Source organism: Apium graveolens, chromosome 8 (assembly GCF_009905375.1).
Source record: "Apium graveolens cultivar Ventura chromosome 8, ASM990537v1, whole genome shotgun sequence".
NCBI lineage: Eukaryota > Viridiplantae > Streptophyta > Magnoliopsida > Apiales > Apiaceae > Apium > Apium graveolens.
Window position 1 is genome coordinate 68,090,684 of NC_133654.1, and position 9,730 is coordinate 68,100,413.

A 9,730-nucleotide genomic window follows, 5' to 3' on the forward strand; every position below is an offset into this window, starting at 1 on the left:
AATATGATTATCTTTGTTCATGACTTTAAAATTAACTTAATATTTAAAATCATTGCTAACATTAGTGTCAAGTATCAACTAAAAAATGTGGATGATCCTTCTTTTCACTATTTTCACTCTCGAATGAGAGTCGGTCACCCTACCTTATTTTTCACCCTTTTTACCCGATTCTATCTCCGTATTCATCTTTGTCTCCTCCTTATATTTACCTTTTTTCAATAAAATCGACTTTTGTTCCCTAAAACTCGAAAAATCAATTACAGTTGTTTACTTTAGTTTCAGATCTACTAAGATAAAAGTTTGGATTTTATAATAAAATTCAGTTTTCGGATTCAAAATCTATGGTCTAACAATATATTTCAATTTGGTGTTATTCCGAGATTTTTGAATTTTGGATTTTTTTCGTATTATTCAGTTTAAGTTATTATTTGTGTGTTTAATTTCTCGCTTTATGCGATGTGTCCCGCTTTGTGCGATGTGGTGGTTGTGTTGAAAATGAATTTGACGGTGTATTGGGAGATCTGGATATCTCGTATCAACAATACTTTCGGCAGATCTATAGCTAGTGTTGGTAGGTAGATAGCTGTGGTGCGCTTGAAACGGTGATGAAAATTACATGTGTTCACCTCTCACAAAAAATATTTGTTCTTAATATGAAGCCTCTAAACTCGGTCTTTGCAACTGAGTCCTCTGAACATTGCATTATCAATGCAATTAATGTGAGGGTCAATTGTGAAGCTACTGTTTTCGAGGGAGATGCATGTTAGATTGTCCGAGAAACTATTACCTTCATTTTTAATTTTTAGAATATTTGTATTCAGTTTGTTAAGCAGTCCGGAAACAAAACGACTAATTATTTAGCTCTATTCATTTTCAACCTGATTGTATGATCAGTTGGGGGTTTGTCCCGATTGAGTCACTTTTAAGTTATTAATGAAATCTGCTTTAAAATTGGCAAAAAAAATCATTGCTAACATTCAACTTATCGGCTTATAAGTTGTAAAGTTGACTTATAAGTTGGGTCGATAAACGGTCCGGAATAAGTACTTACGGGCTTATAAGTTATAAATAACTTACAAGCCCGCAGACAAGCAGACCCATTATTTAGCAGACACCACCACTTCCGAGATCGATTAACTGTTAGATATATTTGATAATGTCATGGCTAATATGATTTATGTTTAGTTTTCAGATCTTACTTAAACTGGATAAATCAGTACTTACTGGAAGTCAGGACTTAAGGATATCAGTACTTATATTATCAGGAGATAATCATCAGAAGATGGATATCAGAACTTAAGTGCTGAAGGATGTTCAGATAAGGACAGTAGCTGATTAAAGGAAAGAAGATCGAGAGAAACATAAGAAGAGATAAGCATGAAGAAGGAATTCTATGAAGAATAGAGTACTTGGAAGAAAAGATATATGATTGATATATTTTAGGAAGCGGAATTCTATTCCATATCAATTAGCGATTATCTTGTAACTGTGTAGTTTATAAACACAGACATAGGGTTTACACTATAAGTGTTATTATATTCGAGAAGATTATTCATGGTAACCCTAGCAGCTCTCGTGATAATTATTCATCACTGAGAGGTAACAGTTCCATACTGTAACAGAGTTTATTGTTTCAATAAAGTTTATTTTCTGTTACTTGAGATATTAAAGTTCGATTTGATTGTACTTTACACTGTATTCACCCCCTCTACAGTGTGTGTGTGACCTAACAAGTGGTATCATAGCCGATCTGTTAACACACATACAGTTAAAGATCCAAACACAATCATGTCTGACACAGAAACTTCAACTAAGCCTACCAAAACTGAAGAACCACCAAAGACACAAATTCAAAGTCGGTATGAGACCATCAGAGTTCCTATACTGAGACCATCTGAATATCCCATATGGAAGGTGAGGATGACCATGTTCCTAGAAGCAACAGATCCAGAATATCTTGATAGAATCAAGGAAGGGCCTCACAAACCAACCAAGCTCGCTGTTGCAGTTGCAGGTGAAGCAGCAAAGACTGTACCAAAGGAGAATAGTGATTATACTGTTGAAGACATCATATCAATTTCTAAGTATGCTAAGGTACGACACTTACTGTATAGTGCCATTGATAATGTAATGTCAAACAGGGTAATTAACTGCAAGACTGCTAAGGAGATATGGAATGCTCTGGAAATAAGGTGTCAGGGAACTGATATAATTAAAAAGAACAGGAAGACAATACTCACTCAAGAGTATGAACACTTTGACTCAAAGGCTAATGAGTCATTGACTGACTTATATGATAGATTTGTCAAACTCTTGAATGATTTGTCATTGGTTGATAAGGAGTACGATCTTAAAGATACAAACCTTAAATTCATGTTAGCTCTTCCTGAATGCTGGGATTTGAAGGCAACAACAATAAGAGACAACTACAATCTTGATGAAACAACTCTTGATGAAATTTATGGAATGCTCAAGACTCATGAACTTGAGATGGAACAAAGAAGCAAGAGGAAAGGAGGAAAGTCAAGGACAGATGCTCTTAAGGCTGATGAAGAATCTCCCAAGGCAGCTACCTCAAAGAAAGACAAGGGTAAAGCTCTTTTCACAAAGTCTGATACTGAGTCATCAAGTTCTGAAAGTGATGATGACTCAGATTCTGAAAGCTTGCCTGAGACTGATGCTGATGAGGAGATGATGAAGCTGTGTGCTCTTATGGTGAAAGGGAACACAAAGATTGCATACAGGAAGTTCAGGAAGGGAAAGAAGTTTTCCAGGAAAGGCACAAGTTCTGATAAGAAGAATTTCAGAAGATCTGAGGGCAGAGGAGGAAAGTCTGATAGAGGAGATTATACCAATGTCAAATGCTATAACTGTGGTGAGAAAGGTCACATATCTCCTGATTGCAAGAAAGTGAAGGGTGACAAAGGCAAGGCTCTTGTCACAAAGAAGAAAAGCTGGACAGACACCTCAGACTCTGAAAGTGAGGAGAACTATGCTTTGATGGCAAATGCTGATAAAGAAAGTGCTGAGAGAAGTTCTGAAGCTGTTGAAATAAAGGTACCTCAGACTACTTATGCTTTTCATACTGATGATATTAATGAGTTGAGAAGTTATCTTAAAACCATGTTTGTTAGTTATAGAGATCAAACTTTAACATGTGAAAGATTAACTTCTGAAAATCTTGCTTTTAAGAAAAGAAATGATTTCTTAGAAAAAGAGTTAGTTATGTTCCATCAAACTCAGAAGGATAGAGATGATGCTTTTTATGTTAGGGATGAAGTGCTAAAAATGAATGAATCTCTAAAAACTGAGTTAGAAAAGGAAAGAGAAATTATCAGGACTTGGACTAACTCTGGCATAACAACTCAAAATTTGCTAAGTAGTGAAAATTGGAAAGATGGCTTAGGTTATGGAGAGGATAAGAATGATAAAGGAACTGTAGAAATTAAGCCTATTGTTAAGCAAAAGCCAAAATTAAAACCTGTTAAGTTTGTAACTGTAAAGTCTGATAATGAGAAATCAGAAGTTAAAGAGGAATTAACTTCTGACAAACTAAAACAGGAAAAGATAGCTGAAGTAAACATAGGCTTAATGACTAAGAAGCAGCTTAAGCATAAGCTGAAAGATGTTAAGAATGCAAACAAGGTAAAATCACCTAGGAAAAATAGGAATGGAAAGGAAGGTGTGAATAAAAGCAATGATTATAAGCCTGTTCCTGATGCTCCTAGGAAAACGTGTCATAACTGTGAAAGTTCTAACCATCTGGCTTCTTTTTGCAGGAAGAATAAGAACATAAACTCCTTACCTTCAAAATCAAGAGTTAAGAGTCGGTCTGTTAGATATAAACCACAAAATCCTTATTTTCATTGTGGTAGTTTATGGCATTCCATTTATACTTGTAAGGAATATCATAGTTTGTACTATGATAATTATCAAATAAAACCTTCTTTGAAGAAATTTTCATTGTTCCTTCTAGTGTAAATTCTGATTCAAAGTCTGATAGTGTAAGTTCTGATAAGAAAAATGTTAACATAAACTCTGATGCTAAATCTGCTGCAAATGTTAACAAACTTGATAAGGCCAAAGGATCCAAGCAAGTCTGGGTCCTTAAAACTAATCATTAGTGGTCTTTGTGATTGCAGGGCAACAGGAAAAATATTCTAGTTCTGGACAGTGGATGTTCGGGACATATGACTGGAAATAAAGCCCTGCTATCAGACTTTGTGGAGAAAGCTGGCCCAAGTGTTTCTTATGGAGATGGCAACGTTGGAAAAACATTGGGATATGGCAATATCAATCTTAGGAATGTCATCATTAAAGAAGTAGCTCTGGTCTCAGGACTTAAACACAATCTGCTGAGTATAAGTCAAATCTGTGACAGAGGTTATCATGTTGATTTCTTTGAAGAACAGTGTGAAGTTGTGAGTAAATCTAAAGGCAAAGCTGTTCTGAAAGGATACAGGCGTGGTAACATTTATGAAGTTAAGCTTTCAACAAGTACTGATGGTTCTGCAATCTGTCTGATGAGTAGAGCATCAATTGAAGAAAGCTGGAATTGGTACAAGAAACTCTCTCATTTAAATTTCAACAATATAAATGAACTAGTCAAGAAAGATCTTGTGAGAGGACTGCCAAAGTCAGTATTTGCTCCTGATGGTCTTTGTGATTCTTGTCAGAAGGCCAAACAAAGAAAATCTTCATTCAAGAGCAAGACTGAATAATCAATTCTTGAGCCTTATCATCTACTACATGTTGATCTATTTGGTCCAGTGAATGTCATGTCTATTGCAAAGAAGAAATATGCGTTGGTCATAGTGGATGAGTTCACCAGATACACATGGGTGTATTTCTTGCACACAAAAAGTGAAACTGCATCTATCTTGATTGATCATGTCAAACATCTGGATAAATTGGTCAAAGATTCTGTGAAAACCATAAGAAGTGATAATGGCACTGAGTTCAAGAATTTGATAATGGAAGAGTTCTGCAAAAACCATGGAATTAAGCAGGAATTTTCTGCTCCTAGAACTCCACAGCAAAATGGAGTTGTTGAAAGGAAGAATAGAATTCTCATTGAAGCTGCACGTACAATGCTTGAAGAAGCAAAACTTCCAACATATTTCTGGGCTGAAGCTGTGCAGACTGCTTCTTTTACTAAAAATGCAACACTCATTAACAAGAAAGGAAAAACACCATATGAGATGGTGAAGAAAAAGAACCCAAATCTGAAGTACTTTCATGTATTTGGATGCAAGTGTTTTGTTCTCAAGACTCATCCTGAACAGCTATCCAAATTTGATCTAAAAGCTGATGAAGGAATTTTTGTTGGATATCCACTTTCCACAAAAGCCTTCAGAGTCTATAATTTGAGAACAAGAGTGGTCATGGAATCTATCAATGTCTCTTTTGATGACAAGAAGATTACTGGTCTTGAAGATTTTATTGATCATGATCAACTGAGATTTGAAAATGAAGACTCAAATTCTAATACTGAAAATCCTGACAGTCTAAGTCCTGATACTGTAAACTCTGATGGATTAAACTCTGATGTTATTGAAACTGTGGTGACTACGCCAAAGGAAGATGCACCTATACAGGGGGAGCATACTCAAGATCTTACCACATCTCAAGAAGCATCAGAACATATATCTGGCTCTTCAAGTTCTGATTCGTCAAGTTCTGATAAGCCAAGTTCTGATAGTTCTGAAAATCTAAATTCTGAAGAATCCAACTCAGAGAGCATGGTTTCGGGGGGAGCATCAGAAAATGAAAATGAAGACAGCATGGATCATGGGGGAGCATCTAGTTCTAGAGAAAACCTTCCATCTGCAAGGAAGTGGACTAAACCACATACACCTGATTTGATAATTGGAAATCCTGATGCAGGTGTCAGAACTAGAACAGATACTTCAAATGAATGTCTTTACAATTCTTTTCTCTCTCAGACTGAGCCAAAGAAAGTGGAAGAAGCTCTTCAAGATGCTGATTGGGTGCAAGCAATGCAGGAATAGTTAAATGAATTTGAAAGAAACAAAGTCTGGACCCTAGTGCCAAGACCAAAGAATAGATCTGTTGTTGGTACAAAGTGGGTATTCAGAAATAAAACTGACAGTGATGGCATAATTACAAGGAATAAGGCAAGGCTGGTTGCAAAAGGATATTCTCAACAAGAGGGAATTGATTATGATGAAACATTTGCACCAGTTGCTAGGTTAGAAGCCATAAGGATATTTTTGGCTTATGCTGCTCACAAAAAGTTTACTGTCTTTCAAATGGATGTGAAAAGTGCTTTTCTCAATGGAGAATTGGAGGAGGAAGTATATGTTGAACAACCTCCAGGCTTTGTAGATTCCAAACATCCAGATTATGTCTACAGGCTTGATAAAGCACTTTATGGACTTAAGCAAGCTCCCAGAGCATGGTATGAGACTTTAGCTCAGTTTTTTCTAGAAAGTGGATTTAACAGAGGAACTATAGATAAAACACTGTTCTACCTCAACCATGGAAATGACTTACTTCTGGTCCAGATTTATGTTGATGATATCATTTTTGGGTCTACAAATGACAGACTTTGCAAGAAGTTTGCCAAACTGATGCAGTGAAGGTATCAAATGAGTATGATGGGGGAACTTAGCTATTTTCTGGGCCTTCAAGTCAAGCAGAATGAAGAAGGCACTTTCATTTGTCAAACTAAGTACACCAGAAACTTGTTGAAAAAATTTGGAATGCAAGATTGTTCAAGTGCATCCACTCCCATGGCCACTGCAACAAAACTAGATAAGGATACTGGTAAATCAGTAGATATTACTGATTACAGAGGTATGATTGGCTCTCTACTCTATCTAACTGCTAGTAGACCTGATATCATGTATGTTACATGTCTTTGTGCAAGATTTCAAGCAGATCCAAAAGAGCCTCACTTAACAGCTGTGAAAAGAATTTTCAAGTATCTTAATGGCACAGCTGATCTGGGATTGTGGTATCCCAGATAATCAGATTTTAAACTAATAGGTTACTCAGATGCAGATTTTGCAGGTTACAAAATTGACAGGAAAAGCACAAGTGGAAGCTGCCAATTTCTTGGAGGCAGATTGGTTTCTTGGTTTAGCAAGAAACAAAAGTCAATTTCCACATCAACTGCAGAAGCAGAATATATTGCTGCAGGAAGCTGTTGTGCACAGATTCTTTGGATGAAGAATCAATTACTGGATTATGGGTTAACATATTTCAAAATCCCTATTTACTGTGATAATCAAAGTGTTATTGCTATGACAGGTAATCCAGTTCAACACTCTATGGCAAAGCACATCAGCATTAGGTACCACTTCATCAGGGAACATGTGGATAAAGGTACAGTGGAATTGCACTTTGTTCCAACAGATCAACAACTAGCAGATATCTTCACAAAACCATTGTGTGAGGCTACTTTTACAAGATTGGTAAATGAACTTGGAATGGTTTCAGGTTCTTTCTCTAAATCTGCTTAGTTTTGTTCTGATGCATCAGACTTTATGATCAGTATTTATAGAATTTAATCTCTTTGTGTATTCTGTGCTTAATTGAAAAATGTGTTTAAGTACTGACTGTTGTCTGATAAATGTTTCTAAACTCTGATAGTGATATGTCTGTTTAGGTAACTATTCAATCCTATGAGGATAACTGTGCTAGATGCTGACCTAGTAGTCTTCAATAAACAAGGGATCCCATGTAAGAAATAATTATTTCTGTGGAAATCTATTGACACAAGCAAATTCTGATAATTGAGCTTAGTTGAGTTTACTTGGTCTATCTTATTACTAAGTCACAAACTAGAATATTGCTTCTCATCTGTTAAGTTCTGATGCTATTAAATCTGTTGAATGTACTAAGTACTGATAAACCTCTCTTATCAAAAGAAAAAGAAAATAATCATGGATTAAAATCAGGTACTCCTTTGAGATCTAGAGTACAAATGTGGAAGGGATGACCCAAGTGCATTACTGGTATTAAGTAAATATGCATTAGAAAAGCAAAATATTTTCTTGGTGACTTTTCACACTCTATGATTACTGGAGAAATACTCTGATAATAGCATAAATTCTGATAAACAGTCGTGACTCACTTACACTGAGAAGCCACTGTAAAATGGAATTTAAAAAGATGCACAAAATTAGCACAAAATAGTTGAGGTGGACTCAAGCATGAACTCATTCAACAGTAGGTTTCAGAATAATGACAGCTCTTTAGCAAAGTTTTAGTTATGCCTTATTTCTAAGATGTACTGAAGTGAATCAGACTTTACTCTTTGTCTGATATTTAGCTTAATGCACACACTAACCACTCCATATGAATGATGAAAATCACTGTGGTGATCTATGTTGTTTTAAATGAACAGTCATTGTGTCACATTGCACAAATTCTGAGGACAAGTTCTGATTGCATGTTCTGATGATTAAGTTCTGAAGAATATAAATCAGAATTTGTGTGAGGACTTACTAAAATAGGCATTCCTTTTTCGAGTTAAGAAATTATGTTCTGATGACTGTTAAGTTCTGATATAAGTCTAAGTTCTGATATTACAGTCTGATTCTTTACTTGCCTTATTTGTGGATAAAATTTGACAACAGTCTCAGTTTAAACCAGAATATGTTGAAGTGGAAGATTAATAGTCACTATAGTTAGGGATAGTGGTACTCGTACATGAACAATCAACTTTTACTTGCTTCTTGTGCGCATTAAACCATGTTTTCTCTTTCCAATGAATGTTTTTCTTTTTCCAAGTCTGGGGAGACGAGGTAGAATTAATTCTACCTGTCAGCATTAAATTTCTTTGCGTCTCCTGGCATTCTCTTGCCTATATAAGCAACCACTTCACATCAGCCTTCCCATCAAATCTTTTATCACAAACTCACCTTCATAATCTTTATATCAAAAACACCATGGTCAATTACAATATGTTTTTGAACTACGAAACATTCAACATGGAGCTGAGCTGTGCCGATTGGCAGCATGAATGGCACGTCACTGCCATTCCTGATGAGATATGGGACTCCGTTCCCCAGGAGGTACTCACCCACCTCCTGTTCTTCTAAATGGATTACCATCGCCATCTGGAGCGATTGGAGGAGGAAAGGCTAGAAGCTCTCCGCCAGCAAGAGCGAATCATACGACTCGCTATTCTATTTGTCGAGAGTAGGAAGAAGAAATGATTTATTTTTTTCTTCCTGTTTTTCTTCATCATCAGGCTTGCCCTGCTTCTTGAGCTGGAACAAAGGCTGTTGACGTTAGGTTTAGCAGCTTAGGGAAATCTTGTACAAGTTCTGATGTAATTTAAATTTCATGAATGTATTCTCTTGATATATTAATGAAATTTGTTTTTGTTTCAAGATCTTGTCTCTGAGATATTTTGTAATGCATTGATAACTCCTGATACATATTCATATTCTGATGACCATATAAATTCTGTTTTAACTTAAGTTCTGATTTTATTTTATCAGTACTAGCTCGTCTGATTTATTATGGTCATTTTCACTCGATTTTTTTTTCAAAATACTGATGTTGCAGTGAAAAATAATTAAATAAGTGGGAACAGTTTCAATTTTGAATTAAAACTGATTCACCTTGATTAATGGAATAACTGGGTAAGTGGAACAGTTTTTTTCCTTGAAAAACTGCAAGTGGGTAAGTAATGATTACTGTTTTCTCGTGCCCATTAACTATTCGTTTTTACTGCATGTCTGACAGGTGTCCA